The following is an 8,417-nucleotide window of genomic DNA, read 5'->3' on the forward strand; positions in this document are numbered from 1 at the left end:
AATCGAGTTCAGGGCTCCGTCTGGACTTTCTCCAATTAAAGTGGATTTCTCTGGTAGAATTTCTACAGGGCCAATCAGTGAACAAAAGGAAAAGTCGTGAAAGATGACATCCATTTTCTGCGCTGCAGAATTGTAGCACGGCTGTAGTTTTAGCAATGGCAGCATAGGAAGTGAACAAAGCTGTTCAATCCATGTCTGCCACGCATCAAAATACTGGATTAACATTAACAACAGCCTTTTTGTTAATAACATGGCTCGTCTTCCACTTTCTAACAGCTTCTGTGGCCCTGTTCTGGAATTTGCTTTATGATGTACAAACGATGTTGAAAAAACAACTAGGTTCCTTTATCAGGTACAGGGTTATTTTAGATCAAACAGAACAAAGTTGAGAGAGCCTTGGTTTTCACCAGCATTTCTGGCCTTCCCTTCTTCATTTTTTGTGAATTTGTTTCCATCACCACTTCTGCTGCAGCTGCCACAAGTAAACATTGCTGTAGTTGTCGGAGTTACAAGTTTCATCACTTCTGCTGCATTCATTTAACAAAACACAAGCTTCCTTTTTCTAGTTTTTGTGATTATGTAAACTGGGAATTTTTCATCTATGGAGCAAAAACCTTTCCTTCTAGACCCAAGCACTCTGCATGGTCGAACTGAACTGCTAAAGTGAGAAATCAGTTCTAACTGTTGCAGGTGCGTGACGAAAACTGTGTCATTTTGTTTTCGTTCTCATCCTCATGTCATCCATCCTTCTTGTCACAACCTCCCTGGTGAACTGTTCACCCACCTCTCTATGCAAACCTATCGTGCGATTGGTCTGAATTTCACAGGTGTTTTTATTTGTGTGTAAAACTGTGCTACTCTACCTCCATGGCTCATGCTGAGCAACCATGAGCCTATATTCTGACTATCTGTGCAAGGTAGGACGGATTGTCGGGTAACACAGATGGTTACAACGCTGATTTTAGTCAGAGAGCAGATTTTGAGGAGCAATTGTCCAAGGGAGTGATGAATTGTGTACTAAAATGTACAACTCTGCCATTTGTTCCATTTTCTTCAAATCGTGAGAAATTCAATTAGGCTTTCCAGCCCATCAATTATTATATCCTCCTCCAAACTTGTGAACTCGTAATAGTCGTTCCTCTCTGCAATAACTGCTGTGATTACTGTGTTGCAAGTCACGCATGTGTAACACCATGGCGTATACTGCAGTGGGAGAGGGAGTTTGGCTGGGTGTGCCTTGTGGACTGTGAAAAGCCTTTGCAAATGAACATCAAACAAATGCCGACAGTTCAACCAAGCTGGGCCCTTGAGAAAGATAATAATCTTGAACTTACCTTCTCAGGAATGTTGTGAGTCCAGGTGAAGATGATGCAAAGTCCACCCTTCATCATGGTCTTGGTTTTGGATCCCAGTCGTTTCCTCTCTGCAGAGGTCATCAAGAGCTCCTCTTTCTCGGCTGCACTGCAATAATTTAAAGTAGTAGTCTTTATGACTGCTTCTATTTTTTTTTATCATCATCATTATTTAACAACCTCAGACAAAGCTGGTACTTTTTAGCCACTGAGATCCTTTCAACTTGAGCCAGTTTCTCCTCCAGTGTGTCCACTTATCAAAAGCTCCAGCTGCAACAGCTCAGCTCTTTCTAGATCTRTTTATCAGTCAGAGACCAGATGTGATCGCTGGGTTTTTTTCACAACTTCTCTTGGTTTGGTGTCTGTAATTGGGCAGACAGGGTTCCCACACTGTGAAGTCTTTATTAACTCCGATCACTGAGCCATCAGGAATATTACCACTGATATTCATAAAGCATCCAATCATCTCTTCATAAAGTGTGAYTGCTGGCAGGCAGATGTGGAGAGAGCTCGGCATCCTTCTGCTCCAAAGCTCCTCTGCACTAACAGAGGGATCACTGCCTTGCTCTCTTCATGGTAGTCTGGTCAGATTTAAAGCCACTTTTCTTACATCACTTCTCACTTACCCACATATAGTCAGCACACCAAGATTCCTCCATCTCTGACATGGTTCACGTTTCTTCCTGCCGTACAGAGCTCGCTGTAGATTCTCCCACTCTCGTTCTTCAGGTGTTTTAGGTTGGGCTTGTTCTTTTTCATAAAYCACGTGTGCAAGATGAATACTCCTACGAGGTTTCTGTTCTACAAAATACTGATGGTGACAGAAAAAGACAGAGGCTAAAAATAAATCTTCATGGAATAAATCTGTAAAATATGTCTGTAAAACTGCAAATGTTACTTATTAAACACAAATGGTCAKTTTGATTCCTGCTACTTGTAAAGATGTGCTCTGAATATTGTCCCAACCAACATCAGAGTTTAGTTATGTTTCATTGTAGGACGAAAAGGATATTAATGTCTAACAAAGTGTTGTCATGTCAGTCCAAGAAGAGTGAAATGAAAACAGAGCAGTTATTAGAGGCAAACGAGAAACCCTGGATTCCCATAAAATCCCTTGTGAACAATCTGCAGGCCTGCATCARGACTGGGTCTTTACTGAGRAACTGGAMCAAAAGAACACGTTCCCAAAGCTTTCCAAAGCACAAATCCCTCTTTATTCATTAAATGACATCAAACGTCTCCCATTCATCAGAATCCAGCTAAAAGCTTCCAGCTCAGTCTGAACTGAGCTGCTGTTCTTCAGGTCTGGTTCTGGTTCTGGAGGATTTGAAGCTCTAACAGCAAACTTTACAGTCCCTGTCTGAATGGAGAGCAGGTCACAGTTTAATCACAGACACCTGCTTCTGCAGGAACAGCTCAGACGCTGATTGGCTGTTAGGAGCTGCACATTATTAAGGGCAGGGAAAGAAATGAACATGTACATCTGCAGGTTGGGTTCACCATCAGCTGGAGCCAAGCACGGCCCATCGTCTCTCATTAAACACAAAGTGACTCGCTACTGGAAACATACAAGTTAATTCACCCAACCACAGACTAACAGGCAGACTTTATTAGGCTAACCAAGATTCTGTAATTCTCTTATATGTGAAATGGACAAGAGCCATGTGTTTGCTGAAGGGAACACTCCCTAGAATAAAATCAAACTCTGTTCCAGATGCTTTTAAAACACTGTAAGTGAGAGTGATGTTGGAGAGTTTTGAGCACTAAAACCCATTTTATTGGTAGGTGTCCCATCGTCCCCTCTGGGATCCTCTGGGATCCTCTAATCCAGCACTGCTGGTTAAACTGGTTCAACAACAAACAGACATGTTCGGAGATCAGCTGCTGGTGTCTCTGGCTGCTGCTTTGTGGGTTTGAGCTTCTGCTTTGCCATCAGGGGAGGGAGCTGCAATGATGCAACTTTGTTTCCTCAATTAGACCCTGAAGAGAGCCTGTCCATAAGAATGACTGTGATTCCTAAATATCTCCCAGATATGGTGCTTGTTGTTCCATTTCACTAGAATCATCAGCAAACAACTGCTTTAAAATATCCTGCAGAGATGAAAACCTAAACTAACAGGACAGTGAGCTGTATGGATCAAAGCAATGAAGGAATCTAAGGGGAACAGATCCAGACAATGATTTGTTGAGAGTATTTGAATTGATGCTGCTGGAGAGCAGAATGACATGGAAACTTGTGCTGCTGCATGCTTTGCTTTCAGTTAGACAACAAGCATCTGCAGACTTAAGACTCTGTAAACCAGAATCTGTCAGATAGAATGACCTCCATGTTGGCTCCAGCTGCACAATATTAATATTTTCACTATGGAAAAGCCAGCATTCCTGTTAACAGTGAAATGTGAAGAAGATTTCAACCTGATGTGTATCTCACTGACTTCAGCAGCCTCTTCCCTCCTTCAGTGCAGTATTGTCTCAAGAACCCCACTTCCTCCTCCACTGCGGTGGGTAAAAGCTTGACTTGTCTGGAGTCAAAATGTAGAAAGATAAACACAGATCAAAGATCTTATCTGATTCAGTCATGGTACCATCTTTTATCATGCTGTCTGTGTCTGTCAGACAGAAACAGGCTGCAGTACAATTTCAGAAACACGAAGATGTGTCCAAGTAGAGAGAGAGAGGTACTCACTTTGCTATTTCTCCAACAAACTTGTTGAGGATCTTTTCATCAGTGTTTTTGAGCAGGATAAACAGCTTGACTCTGACGTCTAACTCCAGAGCTGAGAGGTCTTCCTCTGACCAACAATCTTAACCATGAGGTCTCTATTTTCTGCACACAGAACAGATCATATTTACAGTCACACACAAACAATGATAGTTATTATTTTACATAAATTTATTTCCAGAGCCCAGGGAATCAGTTCCACCTTCTTTTCTCAGACATATACTGTCCATATTACCATCTCTGTCTCTAGTGCTAAAGTAAAAAGTCATCAATGAAAAAGTGCCAAAGACAACATAACTGGATTCTTTCAGAGTGTCAGCAGGAACACAGACAAATGAGATCAGGTGGTGATGGAGGAACGCTGGACAGCTTAGGATGGAAACAGTTACCTTGTAGACACGCTTGGACCTCATGACGCTTCCTGTCATCTGCCAGATGCAGCAGTTTAGAGAGCTGGCTGAAGGTACGAACAGAAATAGAAGGTGGAAAGAACTGCAACAGTGGCTTCCCCTCACTGTCTTTTTCACGGGACTGTACAGCTGTCCCACCTCTACAAACTATTTTAATTGAACACAGAAAACTTAAAAAGTTCAAAATAAAAAGTAACAGAGTGTTGTTTTTATATCCCATCACTGCACAGGAATTAAAAGCAAAAAATAAAATAAATAACAGGGTCAACTAAAATGTTGGAGAAATTAGGCAAAACTTCAACTGGCACACAAAAAAAGACATTAATGGCTTTCACCTAAAAAAAAATATGGAAATAAAAAGTGAAAAATGAAAAGTTGACTTGATTATGCTTAATTTAACTTGACACACAGGCATGTAGCTGCCTTGCCTCTTGCTCCAAAACACTGGAAATAATGTTTAATCTGTTTGTAGCATTTCTCCACTACACACCTCGGAGGTTCAGTTTCAATTACACAATAAAAGCAGATCAGAACATCTGATTATATAAAAATGGAACCTTCTATGTTTCACTGAAGATGAAAAATAAATTAATTGCAACAAACTAAGCTATTCAACTGAATACAGTCTGAATTGCTGCAGCAGAGCCCAGGAAAACAAACTTTCTGAGATTGTGTTGACACTAAGAGACAGAGTGATGACAACCTGCCTCAGTGAGACAGATAATAGTGAGAGCAGCAGCCAGTTCATCATTAGACCAACCTGATGTCTTCTTTGAAATCAGATTTCGCTAAAGTGGTGTTCCACTGAAGTGGCTCCTCAAACACATGTTCTGCCTCCTGCGGGTGTTTGGAACCTAAATTCCCCAACAAGTCCAGGATTTCCTTATACCTGGTCAGTTGCATGGACTCCAAACTGTCTGTGCTCGTACCGGTGTTCTGGAGCTGGTCCACTAGGCCGCCCTGGTCAGTATCAGCCCAATAGCGCCTCCTGAAGTTCAAAAGTAGAACAAATTGGAGGAAAAACTTAACTGTCGCTTCAGTTCAGTGTGGTTCCTGAAGAAAAAACTTCAAGCAGAGCAGTGGTGGAGAAAGTACTCAAAAAATTTACTTAAGTAAAAGTACAAATACACAGACAAAAGTGTACTCAAGTAAAAGCAAAACTACCACATTAACATTTGTACTTAAGTAAGAGTACTAGCTTTTAAACATACTTAAGTATTAAAAGTAAAAGTACTTGCTGAATGCATTACCTAATCCTTAATACAATATCATTAAGTGAACCGATCGTATTTAGTTTTAATAAATTAGAAATGTACCATTTTAATGAACAATGCCACAGATAAAGCATGTTTTTATTGTTTACTCTGTAACATAGTTTAGACTTAGATATGTGATTCTATGCATCATAATTYCASGGATGGAAACATCTYGTCTCCTGTCCTAACAYARCATGAACTTCAYTTTTTTKSCMMMWRKKGSMWTTWWTTTTTAAAGAAATCCAACAGAAAGGGGATGGAAAGAAGGTGGGTGGGAGAGGACAGGCAACCAAGGAGCCATGTAGCAGAGTTGTAGTCAAGACCACCAACCCAAGACCAGCACCCTGCGCTATGTGACACAAAAAAATCAACTTTTACCCATCAAAATTACTTCTCAAATTGAACTGAAAGATTCACCTTCCCATTAAAAAATCTAGATATTAAATACTTAGAGTTGAAATAAATTTAATCAGTAAAGATCCGTCCAGAAGAATCGGATCGTTCCTGAATGCCATATTACTATATTGCACTTTGGTCACAGCGTTGTCCCATATTTGCGACACCTCAGTCAAAACCTCCACACAATAATTCAGCGCACGAGTGACAACTGTTTTTCATCGCAGATGCAACATGTGTCTCTGTACAGCTAGCATCACGTCCACAGAGCTTACCTTTCTTTAAGCTTTCTTTTTAAAGTGACGCTAAAAGTTGGACGAAGTCCCCACCGTCTGTGAAAGCGAAGCGCTGCTGATTTTACATGTCGCCATATCAATTTATGCAGCGCGATTATATTACTGACATTAGACAGACAGCTTCTCCGCTCAGAGGAAACCATTGCGCATGTCTGGAGCTCCGCGTGCGAGTAAAGGTGGAGCCGATGGGTGACAACAGACATTAAGTCACGGTATTGCTTGGATTTTACGGCGCCACCTTAAATCCCTGAACTTCACATTTTAAAGGACAAAAAGAGCAGCGCGACTTGGATGTAACGAGTAACGCGACAGTTTTGTAGAAATGTAGTGAAGTAGAAAGTACAGATACTTACTGTAAAATGTAGTGGAGTAAAAGTAGAAAGTATCCATTATTAAATCTACTTAAGTAAAGTACAGATACACGAAAATTGTACTTAAGTAAGTAACGAAGTACTTGTATAACTACTTCCCACCACTGAAGCAGAGGAAATTGACATAAATAGTTGTCTCTTGGTTTTACCAGTCTTGTATAGCAAATAAAATAACACGAGCGGCAGCTACGAGCGGAGCAGCTAGTAGCCATACTCTCGCTAAGCTCACAGTTTAGACACAGAAAGCAGCTGAAGCTCAACTATCGTTGAACAAACTTAGTTATTCAGCCGAAGGCAGTTTGAACACAGCGAAGTGCTAGAAACTAGTTATTGTCCATGGTAAAAGTGTTTTAATATCATTAAAATATAACATTACCGTAATTTAACAAGGTGGTTCGGTAGAATCGTCAGCAGGTGACAATAATTAATGGTTACCAGGGAAACCAAGCTGGTCAGGGAAACATGTAAGGAGCTATGATACTGATATGCTGTATCTTACTGCGTTAATTACGTTTTCTCAAAATTAAAAATTTGTTTCAAAATTCATTTAAGTTCAATTCAAAAATACTTGATGCCAAAGACAAATAAAACAAGGAAAACATACATCTAGGTGTGAGCAGAGGTGGCTACAGTAAAGAATTTTTCTCAAGTGAGAGTAAAAAGCGACTTGAATACTGGTCTATTGTTTTGATACTTTAATACTTTAGTGTCTTAAAAATAATTAGAGAAACAAAAATAGAACGTTATGTCCAAATTCTGTATTTTTTACAAATAATTACAGTATTTTCAAAGACATGTTTTCAGAATGTATGCATTTTAGAACTGGGTTAAGTACTTACAGTGACAATTGTTTCAGTAATTAGGTGAAAATTGGGTACCTGAAAAATGTGTTTTGCAAACCATTTTTTGCTTGTGTTTCGCCTGCTGCGGGGGTCCCCAGGCTGCGGCCCGCGGGCCGGCCCGCCTCCACATTTGGTCCGGCCCCTTATGAACGCCGCATTCCAGGTTTCCCTCAATGGAATATATACTAGGCAGTCCCAGTGACCGTTTCACTAACGGTTTTTGCCCATGTGCTTTCTGGGTAAAAATCAATCGAGTAACTCTCTCTGAGTTTGAGGAAAACTTTTCAGAAAAGAAAAATGTAAGAGTTTTCTGGATTGTATGAAAGAATATTTATTGAAATGTCTCTAGAGAGAGTATTTGAATCAMACAGAATATCTATTTGAATCTCGGTAATAGTTCGTGTAAAATTACTTTATATATATATTTAGGAAAAAGTAACATAATTTTCGCTGTAAATCAAATGTTAGAGAAACCCTAATATTCCCAAAGGAGTTACTTACTATTGGGAGGAGAGGATATCACCCAGTTAAGTCTTTATGAGGCCCAAAAGAAGAAGAATGTCTTTTATTTTTAGCCGAACAGGTTTGATGGCCTGAAGAGATGTTCAAACTGATGAATCATCAGAAGCTGCRATTCTTCGTGAGAASAGARGACAAGGCAGAGAGGATGTTCCAGGAAGACACTGGGATTTGTATTTGACATGCCAAAAGGTGTTGGCACTCCAAACTGCTGACTCATGCATCAGGTCTGCAGGGATTATTGGGATTATTA

The 8,417-nt window shown here is 40.2% G+C and overlaps 1 long non-coding RNA gene across 3 annotated transcripts; it reads right to left on the minus strand.

The window, feature by feature from the left end:
• Positions 1 to 1,339: 1,339 nt before the first annotated feature.
• On the minus strand, positions 1,340 to 7,239 carry LOC103461211 (uncharacterized). 3 transcript variants are annotated; one of them, XR_533075.2, is made up of 6 exons: positions 7,180 to 7,239; positions 5,245 to 5,472; positions 4,039 to 4,179; positions 3,788 to 3,874; positions 1,979 to 2,163; positions 1,340 to 1,461 (listed from the first exon to the last, which is right to left on the minus strand). It is a non-coding gene; the product is annotated as an uncharacterized LOC103461211 (long non-coding RNA). The 3 variants fall into 3 exon arrangements; XR_533074.2 differs by having other exon boundaries at positions 3,768 to 3,874; XR_533076.2 differs by lacking the exons at positions 5,245 to 5,472; positions 7,180 to 7,239 and adding an exon at positions 4,464 to 4,622 and having other exon boundaries at positions 3,768 to 3,874.
• Positions 7,240 to 8,417: the final 1,178 nt, after the last annotated feature.

The sequence above is a fragment of the Poecilia reticulata genome, unplaced genomic scaffold (assembly GCF_000633615.1).
Source record: "Poecilia reticulata strain Guanapo unplaced genomic scaffold, Guppy_female_1.0+MT scaffold_774, whole genome shotgun sequence".
NCBI classification, from domain to species: domain Eukaryota; kingdom Metazoa; phylum Chordata; class Actinopteri; order Cyprinodontiformes; family Poeciliidae; genus Poecilia; species Poecilia reticulata.